Raw genomic sequence first — 12,822 nt, 5'->3', positions numbered from 1 at the left:
TTCCTTTCAATGTAGAGTTAACCTTATTTCTTGACTAAAAGCAGAGAAAAGTAAAGTGTCCAGATAACACTAATATTATTTTCTCACATGGAACAATTGATAAAAAGAAAAAGCGTGGAAAAATAAGAAAGCGGAAGAGGGGTGGAAAATAGAAGCGGACATGCACACTATAATCAACACAGTCAAAAGCAACCCAGTGAAGCCTAAAGAGATGCAGCCTCGTGTGTATTGTTCCATTCATATTACCATCCAACTCTAGTGCTTTTTCAGCAGTACAGCAATTGAGCAGAGCAAAAATTCATGAAGAATTGATGTGCATACAAACCCAGAAACTATGTTCCTGCAGACTATGTCAATAATAATATGCATGATTTAATGTTTTAATTACTATTTTAACTGCAATTGTTGTTTATGAATCTGTATGGTGACATCAAATGGCTGCCTGTTGTAAGCCGCCCTAAGTCCCCCCTCAAGGGTGAGAAGGAAGGGATACAAATATGCAAAATAAATAAATAATATCTATCTATAGCTTGGTGTGCTGCTTGGACTAGCACTATTAGCTCTACATTCTTTATTTTTTTTATTCCATGATTAAAAGTAATAAACCAAGATAAAGACAGGCAATATCAAGGAGTGCCTGCTCTAACCAAAATGATTTAGGCCACATGCTTCAAGAGGCAGGAATCCCAAATAAAACCTGGGTAAAAATAACCTCAAAAATAAACAAAAGTTTTTCCTTGTACTTATAGAGGATTTGTTCAGCACTATCTCCATCCATGTTAGATAGAAATCCCAAGTGAAGTTTGTTTATTATTGAATGTACATGCCGTATATTACAGTATTTCCATTGGCTGGGAACATTAATTTATAACTGCTTATACTTCTGTAAGTCTCAACTCCTAGTAAAGGCTTTAGTTTGAAAGATCTTCCTTCTCCCCTCTGCTTTTCTTTGCCTTCAAAGGAAAACCCCTTCTGCATGTTGGCAGCTCTTGCAAACACCATGTGGATTAATAATTCTTTCTAATATTCCAACAGAGAAGACACTAGAGAACTTAATTCTTCCTCCTGAGTCACATTTGAAGAACTTTTTGGCATGGCAGACAATGCAACCTAGAGACCAGGGAAAGAAACATCATCTGGTTTATATAATCACTTATCCCAAGATAGTAACCACTCTTCTGGCTTCTGGCTTCAGTTTTGTCCACACAGTCAGGGGGATTATGTGAAGACTAAAGCAAGTGGAAAGTGAAGGTATAGCCTTTGAATGATGAAAGACTCCTTCTTTGCTTCTGTCTTACCTCTGGACAATAAAACATGAAGTATACTCTGACCAGTATCTGCAAAGAAAGATGTGATACAGTTATGGCATTTGATACCATAACAACAGCTTTGTTCCAGTTCTATGTTTAGAGTTTTGTTGAAGCACTTAGAATTCTTTAGTATTACAGGTAGTATTGGAACAATTGGGGTATACTGGTTCGAAAACTGGATTCAGGCTCTAGGATGCCAATGTTTGAATCCCTATTCTGGAGCCTTACATGCAAGGAATTCCAAATTTCATAAAAAGCTAGAAAGTTTAATTATGGTAAAAGTAAATGTTCCCCCTGAAATTAAGTCTAGTTCTGTCCGACTTGGGGGTGGTGCTCATCTCCATTTCTAAGCCGAAGAACCAGTGTTGTCCATAGACACCTCGAAGGTCATGTGGCCAGCATGACTGCATGGAGCGCCATTCATTTCCTACAGAAGCAGTACCTCTTGATCTGCTCACATTTACATGTTTTCAAACTGATAGGTTGGCAGAAGCTGGGCCTAACAGCAGAAGCTTACTTTGCTTCCTAGATTTGAACTGCCAACCTTTCAGTCAGCAAGTTCAGCAGCTCAGCGGTGAACTGTGCCACCAGGGGGCCCTAGTTTAATTTAAAAAGTTTAATTAGTGTAAGTTCAAATAAACACTGACATACTTAAAATGTAAATAACCGAGCTGAAGCTACTTGATGTTCTGCCATCTTGTATCCTTGGCCAGCAATCAAACCACTCAGTATGGAAATCCACTGGATAAGCTTGGGCAAGTCACACACTTTTTTCATTCTCAGAGGAAGCCAATGTCAAGCCATCTTAGGGTCACCATAAAATAAAGGCATCTGCAAGGAGCGGCACCACCACCAACAGCTACCAGAATACTTTTGCAGGGAATACCTCACAAAACTCCATAGGATGGAGGCAAGGCAATTAATGCACCATTGAAGTACCACTGCTGCATAGTGTGAGTAGACTTGTATACTTATTCTGCTAGGGTTATAACACAATATCCAACTTTAACTGCAATGGTAACATAGAATTGTGGAGCCATAGAACTGGACGAGACCACAGGGGCCAAGAGAACCTGTGATTGTGGTGGGACTTAAGAGAAAGTCTTCCTTTGAAACTTCCCCAACAAAAATTAGTATTGCAAATTAACTGCAAGTAAATAGTGATTGGAAGGAAAAGTTAATATATTGTGCAAGATCCAATTTAAAAAACCCAACAACTAAGACTATCACCCTCAAAATCTAAGCTGACGGCATGAATTCATTCCCAAACAGCAGGCTCTGAAACATCTTCAGCAGACATAATATCAATTCATTCATTATTTATGGTGTTTTTACTGTTGCCTGATCAGACTTTTCCCCAAAGCTGTGTTGTATAAGACTAGATGGATTCCTAAATACAGAGGATTTCAGTGTGTGCTGTAAAAGCTCATCCTGCAAGAATCAATTGTGATTTTTTTAAAGCCTTGTTTTTGCATTCATGGCTGCTTTATTGTTGATATGAGTTCTTGGCTCTTGTGGGCCTGCTGCTGAACTCTGGCATTTTGTGGCAGTATAATAAAATATATATCATCTCCTTCAGAGAGAGCCTTCGCTGCTTTTTGTAACTTGCTTTGACTAAAAACCTGCTGCCATAATTCTGTCATATTACATAAATTATTCTCGGAGTAACCATTTGCCACCCTAATGGATGGGTTCGGTCTTTGGGGAACAGAACTCATGATGTCACTGAAGTTCCTCATTCCTTGGTTCATAATATGAACCTTGATGACTTCTAGTGTTTACCTGAAAATCAAATGCAATCATTATAATGTCTGAATTCACCTTCAGCTTGAATTTTAATCTGAACCAGATAAAAATTCCTCTTAGCAACCTGTTCATCCATCTGATATTCTGGTGGCAGTACATGAGAAAGCAGTCCTCTTGCTTCTTTCTCCTTTTCCTTTCTTTCACCCTCTGGCACCTGGAATGCTGCACTGCCAATTTTCCAAGGGCTTATGAGCCCCAGAAATCGCATGTTGCTGGTGCCTTGGTAAATATACATTTCTGAGGGCTCCATGTTACTACTAAAACATTATTCAAGGTGCTGTGGAAGGAAGTAAAAAAATGCAAGACCTTCCCCCCAGAGCAGCTGCTTCTAGGTAATGGACAGTAATAATGGACAGTAATAAGGTATTTGAGAATTAGATGAGTCCGGTTTTGCTCTCACTTTTGTAACAGGGAGCTTTATGTTTGGTTTTGTACTCATTGCTAAAGTTGGAATCATCTACAATATTTTTGATGCTATTATTGGGTTCTTTTTTCAAAATAGACAATTTTGCCAAGCTCAGCTATGAATTGTTGTGGGGCAGAAGAAACAGATATTCCACAGGGCTGGAGAACCACTTATGTTAGATACAGTCAAAACACTGGCTTATCACTTTTCCAGCCTTAAATGCTATGAGACAACCATAGCGTCAGTTGATAAGTCAGCACCACAAGTCCATTATGATATAGTGAATGTGGGGGAATGAGTCGATTGCAATTCACCATTTATCTGTCTTTTTAACCCTGTTGTGCCCCTCCTTGAGCCATAGGGAGAGACAGATAATAAATAAAATCATCATCATCATCACCATGAAAGGCACTGCAGACTACTTCAACCAGAGAAGTCAGCCATAGCAGAGCACCTGATGAACCAACCTGGACACAGCATATTATTTGAGATCACAGAAATGCTGGACCACTCCAACAACCACCATGTCAGACTACACAGAGAAGCCATTGAAATCCACAAGCATGTGGACAATTTCAACAGAAAGGAGGAGACCATGAAAATGAACAAAATCTGGCTACCAGTATTTAAAAAACTCTAAAATTACAACAACAAAACAGTAAAGGGGAAACAATCAGGTACATCTAATCACCTCTCAACAAAAGATTTCCCCAGGCACAGCCAGGCCATCAAATGCCAATCAAGGTGGTCAGTTGAAACATTCACCCCTAGCTCCAGCAGACAAGAGTTCTTTGCCCCACCCTGGTCATTCCACAGTTATATAAACCCAGTTTCCTAGTTCCAATAGACCTCACTACCTCTGAGGATGCTTGCCATAGATGCATGCAAAATGTCAGGAGAAAAATGCCTCTAGAACATGGCCATATAGCCCTAAAAAACCTACAACAGATTAGTGATTCCATGAAAGCCTTCAACAATGCAAAAATAGTCATAACTTAGTATGTATCCAGAGCAGTGATTCTAAACTTGTGGGTTCCCAGATGTTTTGGCTTTCAACTCCCAGAAATCCCAGCCTGTTTACCAGCTGTTAGAACCACTTACCCAGAGGAAAGCAATCAGGAACATGAATAGAAACCTCATCCTATGAATAAAAGATTAAATGAACTAGATACATTCATCCTGAAGGGGGAGAGAGACATGATGTTGTTGATATATGCCATGACAGGTGTTTCTTATCCAGATTTGTTCAAAGGGCGTTTGCTCTTGACTTCCTCTGAGGATGAGAGAGTTTAACTTGTCAACGGTCACCCAGTAAGTGTCTATGACTGAGTGGGATTTCAAACCTGATCTCCAGAACTGTAATCCAATGCTCAAACGACTATACTACCCTGTCTTTGGAGACATGATCGTGGGTATTTAACTTCTGAAATGTCGTGACTGAAAAGCTGGAGCACACTTGTTCTTTGTTGTTCCAGGAAAAGAATTAGAACCAAAAGGATGAAACTGCAGGGAAATAATAATAATAATAATAATAATAATAATAATAATAATACTTTATTTCTACCCTGCCACCATCTCCCCAATGGGGACTCAGAGCAGCTTACATGGGGCCAAGCCCGGACAACATAATACAGCAATAAAATCAAAGCATATACATCAGACAACAACAACATTATCAAAATGACATTAAAATAATAATAAAATAATAATAGTAACAATAAAAATAAAATAAAATAAAATACCAATAGACACAGTCACGATAGAGATGACACTGGGCAGGCCACATATTCCGAATAAAAACAATTAACAGATTATGATGAGATAAAATAGGAGCAGGAAGTTTAAATGGAACTCATAAAACACACAGAGTTGTGGGGCAGAACATCCTATTTTGAGGGCATGAACTCCACTAGCCAAAAATGTTGAGGGGGTATAAAATATCATGCTGAGCACCTACTCGCCAAAGGCGCAGCGGAAAAGCCAAGTCTTTTTAAATGTTTCCAGTGAAGGGGAAATAGAAGAAACTCACACTAGTCCTAGCTGTTTCACAGTGGAACAAACACTCTCTGGTTGGCTCACCATCTATCAACAATTCTGTCACTGCAGGTTCTTCCTTGAGAAGGGACTGAAGTAGGTGAACTCTGAGGCACCCCCCAACTCCAAAATTCTATTATTCTACTTGACAGCACACCCAGATCTTTGTTTAGTATGAAATAATTTGGTTGCAAAATATTGTTCTTTAGGTTCAGTTTATTTCAGTCTTCTCTTTGAAAAGGAAGGAGGAGAGGAAGTTGCATCCCTCAATGACACTGCCTCAAAGACCTTCATGAGTGACTTCTCCTCCCTGCATTTGTCTAATCTTTTCTCTTCTAAACCACTTATATGGATGACCTTCACAACATCCTCAAGGTACCATGTTTTGCCACTGAATCATCAGTGGCAGGATCAAAACAATTTCTTCAGGGGTATCTTTTTTTTTTTCCAGTCTTCATCCTTCCTGAGACTATTACTACATATTCTCTAGTTTAACATCTCCCTAAAGACTTCCGTGCAAAACAGAATGAGTAAAGATGACAGCTATTGCTGTACACTATACTCCTCCTCCCCTACTTCCATTTTCTTGGAATAGCTCTGAATGCATCCTACAACAAAAGGAATCCCCTTGTTCCATCTGCTAATCTTGGATTCTTTTGTCTCTGGGTTTGTAGAAATACCTCTTAAAAGTCTCCCACCCTACCCCACCAGGGAACATACGCACACATTTGTTTATAAGACAGGAATTCGCTTCTGCCAGGCTATTTTAAGTGCATTTGATGAAAAAAAGTCAACTCTGAACTCTGTGATGGCTATATTTAGCTGAAACGTCTCTCCCTGGGATTCAGACTCTATTTGGAAACCTTGTAGCTTGGTGTACAGCCAAACCATCTCTTTTTAGACAGACATCCCTTAGCATATGGTGAAGGGCTTTTCTCCTCATTCTTTGTTTTATGTGTAGGTGTATTAGCATGACCAGATGAATGGCACTGCCTTTTAGGGTGCTCCTGACAGATGGGGCAAATGTAGACTGGCTCCCAAGCAACACTTATTAAAATCTCATGCTTTATTTTTTAATAACGCTTTGACTATTGAAAGAAAACATACTATCAATGTATTATACTGGGAACAATTAGACCACATTACAAGGGGAGGAAGCATGAAATTAGTACAGTAGAGCCTTGGGATCTAAAGCCTTTATGATAAATACATAGCTGCAAATATATTTAAACTTAGCAATATTTTAGCAAATGTTATTACCTTATCTTCCACCAAAAAAACACCTGAATTAAAAAGGAGAAGAAAAAACCTATACTTCTTTCCAAAGTTGAGAAAAACTGTTTAAACAAAACTAGAAATACAGAAGATGCATACTTAGGGATTATTTTTATTAATAATTTACAATAACTTACATTGTGCAGTGAAAAAGGTTCACTGATTACACTGCACAGCGAACTCTTGATATCTGTGGAAGTTTGGTTCCAGGACTCCCTATAGATACCAAAATCCACTGATGCTCAACTTCCATTATATACTTTGGTACAGTAATATTATGTTCCATATATTAAATGGTAAAATCAAGGTTTGCTTTTGGGAATTAAAAAAAATCAAGCCATGGATGATTGAATCCATGGATACAAAATCAATGTATATGGAGGACTAACTGTATATGTCTATTTGTTTCCAAAAGATATCTGTAAGCCAGGATTGAGTGTCTATTTGACTTTAAAATATCTTGCCATGTCAGCTATCAATATATTTCAGATGTGGTCTAAGATTTGGATCTCCAAAACACATTTTCAAAAGCCACCAAAAAAAGCCTTGAATAAATTTAGTAGTAATGGGAGTAAAAAATGTTAATCTTATGGTTTATTATTAAACATGAAGTAGGAGACAGGAGTTAATGGATAGTTCTAAATAAAGAGAGAGAGAGAAATGAACTTCAGAACATGTAATAATTTTAATAAGTGATTGGTTGATGTTGGGTTGTTCTGAGATGGGTGGGTTGTGATTGTATTTATGTTTGCACTTGTGGTGAGGCATTGAATGTTTGACTCTTATGTTTTTTGTCTGTTGGAATCCGCCCGAGTCCCCTTGTTTTATAATGTACTATAATATAGATGATGGTGATGATGATGATGATGATGATGATGATGATTATGTATTTGGATATATCTTGAATATTTAACACAGTAAACCACACCAAATTACTCAGATTGATGAAAGTTCAAACAGACTGTGAAGATTTCCAAAATCATTATTATCTAACTAGGAGAATAGATAGCAAAATGGCAAATGAGCTTTTCTGAACTATTACCATACCATTGAGCTTATGGCTGGGCATCCCATTCTGATGTCAGAGCAAGTGCCTTTGCAAGCAGGACTCTGTCAGGAAGATGCTTGGCAGCGGAATCAGCAGTGATGCTTTAGTAACCCTGAAGAGAAAGACAGTAAATTTTACCTTTTTATTTTTAATAGTAAGAAACTCAATCAACACATTTTTTTAAAAAAAAATCACAATTCTTGCCACCCAGTTATCTGTCCATTCCCCCACCCCCACCAACGCTCCCTTGATCTAGATGAACACACTAGATTTTCCTTGAAGCTGGAGTAAGGCATGAGTGGATTTTCTTCAGAAAATTGCATTAAAACTTAAAATAAGTGTTTTCAGTGTTTAAATTGTTGCACATTATATGTTCTCACAGCACAGGAAGAGGTGGGTGTAGATTTTTCCCCTCAGAAATCATTGACAATTTGTTGCAAATCTCCCAAAGACATTTTCGTTCATGTCCTCTACTCACCCCCATACAAACCAAATACCAAGAAACCCAGATGTTAAACCACAATTAATTACGCAATTCTGTGTTGAAATGGTTAGATAGGAAACAATTGCTTCCCTTCTTCCCAAGTCTGTTTTTTTCTAGCCCTCAATGTTGTTGAATTTCTCTGGCTGGAAGCTTGCTTACTCACCTCCATCTCTTTCTGCCCATTCCTCTTCATGACATGCTTTTGGGGGAAGAGACCGGTTTGGAAGGTGATGGACTTCCTTTTACTGGAGTTGTTTCAGTACAGGCTGAAAAAATAGCCTAATCAGGGTTGCAGTTGCAATGGATTTCCTGCATTAGTTGCTGGTTGAACTAGGTAATCTGTGAGGACTCTTCCATCTCTTGTTTCTACTCTTGGATATCAGTTTTGGAGTTTGGAAGCAACATCTGAAAAATACCCTGTAACACATTGCTTTTGCAATGGTGAACAAGATTCGACAATACAGTGAACAAGATTGCTTTTTGTGTATGGTGCAATAACTATAAGATTTTTTGAAGGGTTGGGGTTTAAGTAAGGATTTAAAAAGTAATTGGAAAGTGATACATTGGGAAACACAACGACTAACAATCAAAATGGAAAGAAAAGTGGAGAAGTAATGCCAACAAATTACTTTGTTTCAAAACCTTTGTTCAAAGAGTAATTTGTTACTTTTCCAAAGTAACATTTGCACCTCTGTTCCCACTTTTGCTTTCTTTTGTTTTTCTTCTCAGCTGTGCTTCTTCATTTCTTGTTTTCTGCTTTTCCCATCACTTGCCACTCAATCAGCTTTGCCTCACATAATACCACATTTCACACCCCTTCACAGGGTGTTCAGGTGTACTGGAATTGATGCCATGTAATTCAGGAAGCCTTTTGACTTGTTCTGGCTGAAGTTACTCACTTGGGGGTTTGAAGGTGAGGATTCTGGGGGAGTAAATTACCCAAACCACTGCAGGTAGGCTTCTGGGCCATTCATACAAGTTTGGAACTGAAAACCAGCATTTCTTTTTCCTCTTGAGGTAGCTGGAATGAGTTGGAGAATTACCAGAAAGGTTCTTGTGGGTTTTTTCGGGCTATAGGGCCATGTTCTAGAGGAATTTCTCCTGACGTTTCGCCTGCATCTATGGCAAGCATCCTCAGAGGTAGTGAGGATTTACCAGGAAGTTTTGTGGGGAGATATCAGAGATTCAAATGCTAAGGGGTTGCATGCATCCAATGGATCATACTTTTCCCACCCCTCTTTTGTGTCATTACAAGAAAATTGACTATGGTTGGGCATGCATAAATATGGACAAAACATTATTTAAACTAGGATGGGATAGGCCAGCAAACAAATACATGGAGAATGGTTGTTGGCTGACACAACTATTGTAGGAAAATAGAAAGCCACTCTCAACTGAGTCAGACTGTTGACCCATTTAGATCAGTGCTGTTGACACTGATTAGATTTTGGGGTTTGATAAGGTTTAGATTGCAGGTTCTCCAGTCCTGTCTGGAGATGTCAGGGATTGAATCAAGGATTCATCCATATGTGAAGTATGACTCATAATGCACTCTAATGCTGAAAGTGAGTAAAAAAAGAAGAGTGTATTTTGTGAAAATACCATAGAAAATAGAAAAAGAATATCTGTTTATATCCTTCTCAAATATTTTTAATGCCACTACACTAATTATGATACATGACAAATATATACTCCATTAGTTCACACATAAATCCTATTCAGATCTTATTTAATCCACTACTTGTGAGCATTTAATAAACATTCTGAAATATTGCTCCTATTACTCATGCTTAGTATTACAAAACCAGTTTACATTTGGCAAGGCATAAACCAAGCCTAATCTAAAAATGTCCAGTTCACAGATCTGGCAAATTATGTGCTAATGAAATGAGTTGAAATACATATAGTATGAGAGATTTTATGAGTTGGGTATTAAGTAGTATTGAGCACACTGCATATGAATCTGAGAATGGGGTGACTGTTCCAGTTGGTGTATATCTTCTCCCCACCCCCACCCCAATAAAAAGAAGGAAATACAACTAATAGGTTATTGCCAAAGGCTAATCCTTGATCTAAGGGGAGAGGCTGGTAAGAAATTGTTGTTGTTGTTATATAACTTCAAATAGAGTGTGCACATACAAAGCATCCTATTTAGATGCTGTTGGGAAGACTTCAACCATGAGCAAAATCATATATTTGTGGGAATTTGATATCCATTTCTGATGTCCGTCACCTAGCTAGAAAATAAGACAATTATTCAGTGGCTACGTCCATTTTCATAGGGCACTTTCAGATAGCATGAAATCACAGGTTTTAAACAGGGTAAAAAAATCCCAGGACTTCAGAAGAGGTCCACATACAGACCTGTTGGTCCCGGGGTTTCTGCCTCCATTGTCCAGACTTGATGCTTTGTTGTGAGATTTAGAGGCTCCCAAGATGGCTCCCACAGGACTTCCGCCAGAAACTTGAGCAGTTTTTGTTTGTTTTTTAGAAAAACCCTTAACATGGATATACGGATATGCAGAGAATCACAGTAGCAAATCACTGCAAAAGTTGTGTTCTTTGTCCTGGCCAGAGAAATTGTGCCTTCCAGACATTTCCTCAAGTATCTGCCACACAGCCAAAGTGTACAGGGTAGGACCACTTCTGCCCAGGTCAGCACTGCACAATCAAACAGAAACACACACTTTCAAGTCAGGAACAGAAAGTTGTCATTCTCAATACTTTTTAGAGCATGGCTGCCTGGCCATCTGTCCAGACAGATTTGCTTGTGTCCCTGTGGCATCAAACAACAGAGTGCTATTCCTGGGTTATATATGGCTGTTCCTGATAGCTCTTCTTGTGAAAAGATGTACAACATTGACTAGGAGGCCACAACTTTGTCCTGGTCAGAGAAAATGTGCCCTCCACATGTTTCATGAAGTTTCTGGCACACAAAGGTTTTGCCTTCTACTTACATGTCACCTTATTATTAGGAACCAACCAATTAGGAACAAACATCTAAAACCCAGGAAAAAAACCCAGATAAAAAAATCCCATGATTTCCAAAAGCATGGACATACAGATATGCAAAGATTGGTTCAAAATTGTGATTTTGAACCAAAATTATTTGGTTCAAAATTGTGATTTTTCCGCACCTGAAAATCCTGCATTTTTTGCCTTTTGTAGAGATTGCTTCCATGTTTACAGGGAACAGCTTCTGGCTACCCTCTTGTTTGCTGCATAAGCTCCTGTGATAAAGTTACTGTCTGGATGGGCCCTTAGTGATCCAAAACTTACATTTCAAAAGAATTTCCCAGTTCCAACTGTGTAAAGTGTTGAAGTTCTGGGAGACAAAACAGAATATATGTTTTTTGGGCTTCCTGGTAGGGTATCAATTTATCAGACACTCTAGATGGCACCGTAGAGCTTCATAGTGATTTGTCATGACATCCACTGCATTGTAAATGCACCTTCTCATAGCCTTCAGAAAACATGGAATTGCTGTTTGTGACCCTGTAAGTTGTAGGATAGAACATTAGCAATATGTTGAATTTCTTTAACATGAGAACTTTATTTAATAGGGAGCTGCCTTTGTCTCCTATATTTGATTTGATAATTATTTTTGGTGGAAGGGACCCTATTCAAAAGTAACTTTCACTTTGGAAATTCATAACATTTCATGAAGGAAAATAACTGGCTATATTCCACTCAGAGAAATAAGACAAGCTCATGATACCTATGCCCTCTTAAGCAGAAACAGCAACTCCAGTAAAAATGGATTATAGAGATCAGTTCATTGGAGCATAATGGAGTTTTGCACCTGTGACTCAGCCATGTGTTGTACTTGGTGCTTGAGCCAGGGAAATCTCCAGTGCCTTGTGCCAATTACAGCACAATTATGCTTGTGCATTTCCAGAGCCTGGCAAAGGAGGAGGCCATCAGGCCCAGAGGAATCGTGCCAAATCCTGTTCATACCGAGCAGATGGATCTGATTAAAAGATGTCCAGCTGCTAAGTCCGCCTAACACCTCCTTGCCTGCATTTTCTTTTCCTTGTCAGTGCAATATGGCTTCAGTGAGTGGAAAATGTAAAGGTGGCTTGGGAAGCAAAGGAATCGTTCTTCCCAAGCAGCTTCTCTCTTTCTCTTCTTTTTGATGTTTATGAACTTAGTGCAGGAAGAGCAAAGGCTCCTGCTCAGATTGAATCTCCATCCAGTCAGTCGGGCAAATTAATGAACATTCAGATTGACATGACCCGCTGCATACCTCAAGACTGCTCAGTCTGTGCTATCAGTGGCTCATTTAGCTGAACAAATCATCCAGCATAGTGTGGGCAATTTGGCGGCATTAAAAGCAGACAGGCTTTCTGGAGGAATGAGAATGGATTTGACTAAGGATGAACACGGCCTGCCTCCGAATCACTTGGTTGCCTTTTCAGTTTTGCTAAATCTGATGGGTTTCCAAATAGGGTGATTTGGA

The 12,822-nt window shown here is 38.8% G+C and overlaps 1 long non-coding RNA gene across 1 annotated transcript; it reads right to left on the bottom strand.

The window, feature by feature from the left end:
• Positions 1–727: 727 nt before the first annotated feature.
• LOC137096655 (uncharacterized) lies at positions 728–8,870 on the bottom strand. Its single transcript, XR_010909593.1, has 3 exons — positions 8,527–8,870; positions 7,879–7,991; positions 728–1,337 (listed from the first exon to the last, which is right to left on the bottom strand). It is a non-coding gene; the product is annotated as an uncharacterized lncRNA (long non-coding RNA).
• Positions 8,871–12,822: the final 3,952 nt, after the last annotated feature.

Source organism: Anolis sagrei, chromosome 3 (assembly GCF_037176765.1).
Source record: "Anolis sagrei isolate rAnoSag1 chromosome 3, rAnoSag1.mat, whole genome shotgun sequence".
Lineage (NCBI taxonomy): Eukaryota > Metazoa > Chordata > Lepidosauria > Squamata > Dactyloidae > Anolis > Anolis sagrei.
This window is presented reverse-complemented; position numbering and strand designations above follow the sequence as displayed.